A 7,908-nucleotide genomic window follows, 5' to 3' on the forward strand; every position below is an offset into this window, starting at 1 on the left:
TGAAAGTGGGGAGTCATGAGAAGCTCAGCCGCGGTAAAAGGTTTCTGAAGGCTCAACGACCACAGATAAATGGAGAGTCACATGTGTAATGAGTCCGAGGTGTTTCTGGCAGGGCTTCCCTGTGTTGTAAATTTCTCGAGGGAGAGGGGTTGTGAATGGGAAATGTTTAAAATTCAAGGGGAAGATTTATAGAGAAGACCTTGCGTTTTACATTAGTGATTTACACACATTTCGTTTCATCTCATCCATTGTGCTCTTCTAAATGTGCCATTCCTTCCTTCCTGCTCCTCTCTGCTCCTTTCTCTGTATTGTGCCCCAAAGGGGTAAAGGCTGCCCCTTTTGGTCTTTAAGTGGTTAATTATTCTAACATGGAGGTGAGTTCAGTTGCAAACTCGAAGGGTGACTAAAGGCCATCTTGGGGGACTGGGGACAGGGTCAACAGTGTCGGCCCGATGTATAAGCACAGTCCCCTTTATGATACTAAATTCTGTTCATTTTTCTCCCACTCAATCTAGGACGTATTTATAAGGATTTTGCTGTTGAATGTTTCCTAGTTTTATCCCAACACTCAGATAAACTCATAAAACCTTTGAAATGTTTCCCCATAGATTTTCAAGGAACCCTGGTGTGTTAGGCTGGGTTGAAGAGAAACAAATCCAGTGGCACTTGTAAATGTGTAAGAGAAGCTTTATATCAAGAAGTCATTAAACTCACTCTTTCTCTCTCATTCACTCACTCACTCACTCTCTCACTCACTCACTCACTCATTCACTCACTCACTCTCATTTACTGACTCATTCTCACACTGACTCATTCACTCACTCACTCTCTCACCCTCTAATTCTCTCACTCTCACTCACTCTCATTCACTGACTCACTGTCTCACTCACTCACTGACTCACTGACTCATTCACTCACTGATTCACTCTCTCTCATTCACTCACTCACTCACTCACTCACTCTCTCACAAAAACTAAAAAGAAAAGAAGTCATTATAGATCAAGTGAACATCCCAGCCCCGTCCAGATGAAAGCCATCAGTCTGATATTGTAAGATAATGTAGAGACTGGCTCTTATCTTATATTCCATACAGGTTCAAGAGGGTATAATCTACAGGAGAAAATTTATATACAAAGGGGATAGCGAAAGCTAAGGCCCAGGAGTCCCTGCAGTATAGATACTCCAGGGCCTCAAACTTTATTAGGGGCAAGCTTAAATACATTTCCTGTATGCAGCCTGCAACATGTGACAGGTTTTACACAAAAGGACAGTTCACAATTTGAAGGTTTACAAAGAAGCAAATTATTCATAGATGGGAGGGGAGGATCAGGCTGGGAACATGAAGTAACTGATAAGTTTGCAGACTGCAGCTTTAGTTAGGGAACAGGAGGCAAGTGTCTGTTTATCTCAGGCAGAGAGACAAGCTAGCCTTTCTTAATCAGCTCCCATGGCTAAGCCATCAGCATTTTCCATGGGCCATGAATGATGGAAGGTGGTCCTGGCTTGTTTGTCCCTCTCCCCCCATGATATTAGTCCATTAGTATGATACTGGTCCAAACGTCCCTCTCTAGACTCTCACAACCACAAGCAATGATGCAGAATGCAGGAGCATCACAACCTGGTGGGTGTAAAGTCATGTGGATGCAATGGCAGTGGGAAAAAGAGGGTGAAGGCAGACAGAGAAGGGGAGGTTCCCAGGGCCCTCCTAATGAGAAGGCCACACCTATAAGGAGTCGCCATCACATTGTGATCTGATTGACAGGCTACACTCCAATCCTACACTTTTATAATAGGGGTACCCCCCACACACACACACCAAAAAAACCACAGAATTTTTGTTTTCAAAGCTATGCATTTATTTATTTATTTGCTTGTTTGTTTTTACAAAACAACCTCACCTTCGAGGTACGCTCCATTACACTTAATACATTTATCAAGTCTGCAATTCCATTCTTGGAAACATTTTCAAACTCATCTGTTTGGATGGCTGACAGCACTTCCTGTCTGTTTTTCTCTTCACCTCTTCTACGTTATGTCCTTTCATGTCCCTCTTCATTCTCAGAAACAAAAGAAGTCGCATGGAGTGAGGTCAGATGAGTCACGTGTGTGAGGCAAGAGAGGCATGCTGTTTTTTGCCAAAAACTGGCACACTGAGATGGCTGTGTGAGTGGGTGCATTGTCGTGGTAGCAAAACCAGTCCCCCGTCTGCCACAAATTAGGCCTTTTATGTCACACACCGTTACACATCTTTTCAGAAACTCTAAATGGAAAGCTTGATTAATAGCCTGAGCTGGTGGAACAAAGTCCAAATGCCCTACTAACTGACATTTCCATCCATTTGAGAAGTTGACGGACATCCAGAATGAGGGTTGTCATCAACATTTCACCTCTTTTGAAACGAGAAAACCACTCGTACACCTGAGTTTTTCCCAGAGCCCTGTCCTTGTAGGCTGTGATGTTCAACACCACACAGTTTCTGTGGCATTGTTTTCTGAGCAGGAAACAAAATTTTACATCCACATGCTGCTCTCTTAAATCCGCCATCACAAAAAGGAGGTTCTTGTGAAACTGCTTTTACAAAAAAATTCACTGTGACCAAAGAGAATTTTCCCAGGTGATGCCACTGGGAGCACTAACTCAGAGTGAGTTGCTTGATGCTCACTTAGTGGGAAAGATGCGCATTTCGAAAGCTCTCCTCCACCCAGCACAATTCCAGTTTTGGGGGGTGCCCTCTTGTATATCTTCAAGTTGACTTGAAATTATGTAACTACCACACTTGGTGGTACAACAATTAAGGGCTTCGTTTTTAATTGAAAGGTTCAAGTTTATATTACAGTGTAGAAAATCCCATACAGCAATGCTCCTCTGCTGCATGGGTCACTATGAACTGAAAATCCATTCAATCACCCCTAACAAGTTGTAGAAGTTGATGTTACTTCAAGCATGACCGCCTATTTCTCCTTCCTACACATTTTTGTCCTTGTGTCACCCATTCGAGTGATGTCACAGAATCCTCTTAGCTTTTTAAAATGAATGATGACAGAATCCTTCCCATTAGATTTCTCTCTCAATTCTAATTTCTGCCTGGAAGTATTGATCATAAACAGAACCCCAAGATTTTCCTGTGTTGGTTATAATCTTTTTTACTCATCTGAGTACTTTTAAAATTAGTCACAATCTACAGTGAAAAGCCCCTGAGAATAATTGTCATTGTTTCTGAACTGAGAATTAATCAATAGAATAGATGCAAGGCTAATGCAGGAAAGTTTGCTATATCGACAAATTTCTGTTCGCGGAGTACCAGTTTCTCCCGAATTTCCTTATCGAAGTTCAGATGTTCAAAGTCACATAAAATTACAGAAGACTTAGATTGGATCCAGAGCCCTGCTATCAGCCTATATTGTGCTTTGAAGTGTTCATGGGTGAATACCATTATTGTTTAATTCCATTTTTGCACAAACTTTTTGAAGCCTTCTCTTATTAAAAAAAAAAAAAAGTTGCCTGGCTGATTTGAATCCCAGCTTCTTTCTTTATAAAAGAAGAGTATTGTCATTACTTGCATTTCAGTCGATTCTAACTCATGGCAACCCATGGGTGCAAAGAAGAGCTACTCCTTCCGTTTTTCCAAACTGAAACCTTCCGGAGCAAATCACCAGATGTTCCTGCAGAGGGGCCTCTGGAGGGGTGTAGAATGAACACCACCATTCCTGTTAGTAGCCCAGGTCTTCTCTGTTGGCACCACCCCAAACGCACCGACATGAGTCAATGCTGACTCGTAGCAACCTGCAGGGGCAGGGGAAAACTGCTCCCACAGGGTTTCCAAAGGCTGTGCATCTTCCTGGAAGCTGAATGCTGCTCTTTATCCCGTGGAGTGACTGATGACTCTGAACTGTTGGCCTTTCAATGAGCAACCAAGCATTTAACCTCTGCTCCATCAGAGCTCTTTTTGCCACTCAGAGACCCCTGAACATAAGAATACAAGTCAGCAACGCTGCATACATAATTCCAAACTCAAAAAGACTTCCAAAACCAAAGGTTGATTTTAAAATTTGCAAAAACTCATTTGAGGGCAAACTGGCCTGAACTGATGATGTGAGATAGTCCTCCTATATTTAACTTATTCTGAATGGTCATAGTTTGCTTAACAATATTTATAACAATTATTATTGTGTTATGTGTGCCAGGAATTCTTGTGTGATCTGTGTGGTTAATACGCTCCGCATTGACGCAATTACAGTGAATAACTAACCCAAAAGCTAAATGTTAGAGTCCATCCACAGGAAACTAGGAAGAAAGGCCTGGTATTCTACTTCCAAAAAAAACTAGTCATCAAAATCCTTTAGAGCACAGTTCTTCTATGACACACAGGGGGTCGCCATAAATTGGAGTCAATTGATGGCAATTTAAAAAATCTATATAAGAAATACCAACCAGATTACCTTTCTAAAATCTGTACACTTCTGGTTTTAAAAATCCACCTGAAAAAAAAATCCACCTGATCCACTGTAATCATTATAATTAAAAAAAAATTAAACAGGTGTTGGTGAGTATATATAGAAATTAGAATCCCATCCATTACCATAGAGTCACAAAATGTTAGAGATACTGTGGAAAACAGACTAATCATTCCTCAGAGTTAAATACAGTTGTGTGTTACCATGTTGTTGTTGTTGTTGCTGTTGTGTGCCATTGAGTCCATTCCAGCTTATAACAACCCTATAGGACAGAGTGGGCACCCAGGTGGTTACACATTGGGCTGCGATCAGCATGGTCAGCAGTTTGAAACCTTCCTCAGGAGAAAGGTTGGGCTTTCTACTCCCACAAGCAGTTAACAGTCTCAGAAACCCACAGGGAGTCCCTAGAGTTAGTATTGACTCAATGGTAACGAGTTTGTCTTTTTAGTTCTAAGACAGAGTAAACCTTTTACTTTTGGATAAATCATTTTATTGGGGCACATTTGTATCAAGCACATTTGTACATATGTTGCCATCATCCTTTTCAGAACATTGCTATGGACTTGAGCCCTTGGCATCAGCTCCTCTTTTTTCCCTCCCTCCCCCACTCTTCCACCTTCATGACTCCTTGAGAAACTGTAAATTATTATTTTCACATCTTATACCATCCGCTGTCTCCTTTCACCCACATTTCTGTTGTTTGTCCCCCTGAGGAGGCGGGGGTTATATGTTGATTATTGTGATCGGTTCCTCTTTTCTCCCCCTTCTCCCCGACACCTTCCCCTTCCCCTCAGGGCATCACTACTCCCAGTATTGTCCCTGAGGAGCTCCTCTCTCCTGGATTCTGTGTGTGGAGAGCTCTTATCTGTATCAGTGTAGATGCTCTGGTCTAGCCGGATTTGTAAAGTAGAACTGGGGTCATGATAGTGGGTGTTGGGGGTAGGGCAGGAAGCATTAAAGAAATAGAGGAATGTTGTGTGTTTCTTCAGTGCTATACTGCACTCTGGCTGGCTCATCCCTTCCTTGTGACCCTTATGTGAGAGGATGTCCAATTGCCTACTTTGGGTTGACAATGGGTTTTGGGTCTCCACTTCAACCCCCCTTGTTCGCACGGATATAATTGTTTGTTTGGGGTCTTCTGATGTCTGATACCTGATCCCGTTGATACCTTATGATCACACAGTCTAGTGTACTTCTTCCATGTGGGTTTTGTTGCTTCCCTGATAGATGGCCGCTTGTTTAACTTCAAGCCTTTAAGACCACAGACTCTGTATCTTCTAATAGTTAGGCACCATCAGCTTTCTTCACCACATTTGCTTATGCACCCACTTTGACTTCAGTGATCAGGTCAGGAGGGAGCATCACCGAATGCCAGGTTCTTAGGACAAAGTGAGCAGAACTTTTTAAAACTCTCTGTTCTCCCCTTTTCCAGTCCCTGGAAACCGCTTCACTTTTATTATCTTACAGCTCTGTGGGTTAGAAGTTGAACACTGGACTATAAAAGGTTTTCTCACTGGGCTAAAACCAAATGTCAGCTGCTTGGTGGCTCTCTGGGACAATCTGCCCCTTGTCTTTTTAGAGGACACATGCACGTTAACTCACAGATACCTTCCTACATCTGTAAAATAAACTAAAGCCAGCCTGGCCCATTCCTTTACACACCATTCTGATCTTTGCTGCCTATCGCTTTCATGTTTGACAGCCCTTGTACCCACTTGGATATTTCAAGATATTCTCTCCATCTTAAAATTTTAACTTAATCAAATCTGCAAAGTCCCATTTGCCACATGTTCACAGGCACTGGGGCTTAGAACAGGGGCATCTCTGATGGGGGATTATTCTGCCTACCACATCTGATAGCAGGTAAAGAAATTTACTTCACAGATTTAAAATATTGCTACAAAGAAAAGTCAAAAAGTCTAGGCCCAAATGATTTCACTGGAGAACTTTTCCAAATATTTAATGAAGAATTAATAGCAGGGCCACCGCATAAGAAGCAATTGCTAGGTTTGGGCTTATGGTTAAATGTGAGCTCAAGATGCATTCATGTATCTAAAGCTCATAGGAACCCCAGTGGCATAGTGGTTATGAATTTGGCTGCTAACTACAAAATCACCAGTCACTGGTCCCCAATCCTCAGGAGAAAGACAGGCTTTCTACTCCCATAAAGAGGTACGGTCTCAGAAACGTACAGGGGGAAGTTCTACTTCCTAGTAACTAAGAGTTGGAATCGACTTGATGGCAGTGTATTTTCAAGATATAAGTAATCTCCTTGGGTCCTCAGGTAATGTTAATACTAAAATCATTAAGCTGGTCAATGGTAGCAGATTCAACATACCACTGAGAAAAAGGGAATATTCTTACATGGGAAAGCTTTTTAGAATAAAATACATGGGATGTTCATTTATATATATAACAAAATTTAAGTGACTACATCCTTTTTAAGAAAACAATGAGGAGTATTACAGCACTTTTAGAATTTGTCTAGCAGGTTTTCTGTTTTTTTTTTCCCCCGGACTCCCCCACCAGTCCCCCAACCCCGTAAAACAGTTCTACTTTGGCCTAGCGCCAGGATTATAGGAGCTGGTGTCCGGTTCCTGCTGCTGCCATTTCCCCTCCACTCCCATCAGCTTTAGGAACCACTCTCTCTCGGGAGGTGGTTCTTCCCCGGGGCTTCTAGCCCTATTTGGCGTCCACTTCAGCCCAGCCCGCTGCATTGAGCGCCGAATGGGCCCAGGTGGCCCTGGCCGAAGTTATCCAGAGAGCAGGACAAGACGTGCAAGGACCCGGGCACGATGCTGCCATTTGTTCTGCCCCTAGCCACGCAGATCCAGCAGGAGGTCAGCAAAGCCTACGGCTTCAGCTGCGATGGGGAAGGTGTCCTGAAGTTTGTCCGCGAGGTAAAGTCCTAGGAAGCTCAGGACCCAGAGCTTGCCAGCCTGTCCGGCAAGCTGAAGGCCCTGTTCCTGCCACCCATGACGTTGCCACCCCACGGGCCTGCTCCAGGGGGAGGGGCTTGGCCCTCCCCTGTGGCCCGGGGCCATTTTGGGGAGTGTTAGACCATGTCGTTCCCAGAAGACAATAAATGTGCCTGTGACTCCACACAGGGCACAAAGTTTAATAAACACAAAGTTTAGTTCACTGTGGCAGAGCTAGTTCTACAGAACTAAGACACGTCTTTAAGAGCTGAGAAGAGAGGAAAGTGGCAAGTACATGGTAAACTTAAGTTACCATTTGTTTTTACTTTGGCCTCATTTTTAATTAGTTCTAGTTTTTATTATTTTCTGGTTTAGACTAATGTTTCTCCGTGTTTTATTTTGTTATTATTGTTGGGGGCTTTTTACAGATCATTTTCCTTATATGAAATCCAGAACAAGCAATTCTATAGAGAGCGTAAGTAGAATAATAGTTTCTTAGGGTTATGGCAGGGGAAATTGAAGGGAAGTGAGGAGCT

The 7,908-nt window shown here is 42.9% G+C and overlaps 2 pseudogenes; both read left to right on the forward strand.

Moving 5' to 3' along the window:
* Window positions 1-368: 368 nt before the first annotated feature.
* LOC115868556 lies at window positions 369-7,513 on the forward strand (annotated as a pseudogene).
* LOC115868578 lies at window positions 6,912-6,978 on the forward strand (annotated as a pseudogene).
* Window positions 7,514-7,908: the final 395 nt, after the last annotated feature.

Source organism: Echinops telfairi, unplaced genomic scaffold, assembly GCF_000313985.2.
Source record: "Echinops telfairi isolate 266 unplaced genomic scaffold, ASM31398v2 ScPeMD7_12;HRSCAF=54, whole genome shotgun sequence".
NCBI classification, from domain to species: domain Eukaryota; kingdom Metazoa; phylum Chordata; class Mammalia; order Afrosoricida; family Tenrecidae; genus Echinops; species Echinops telfairi.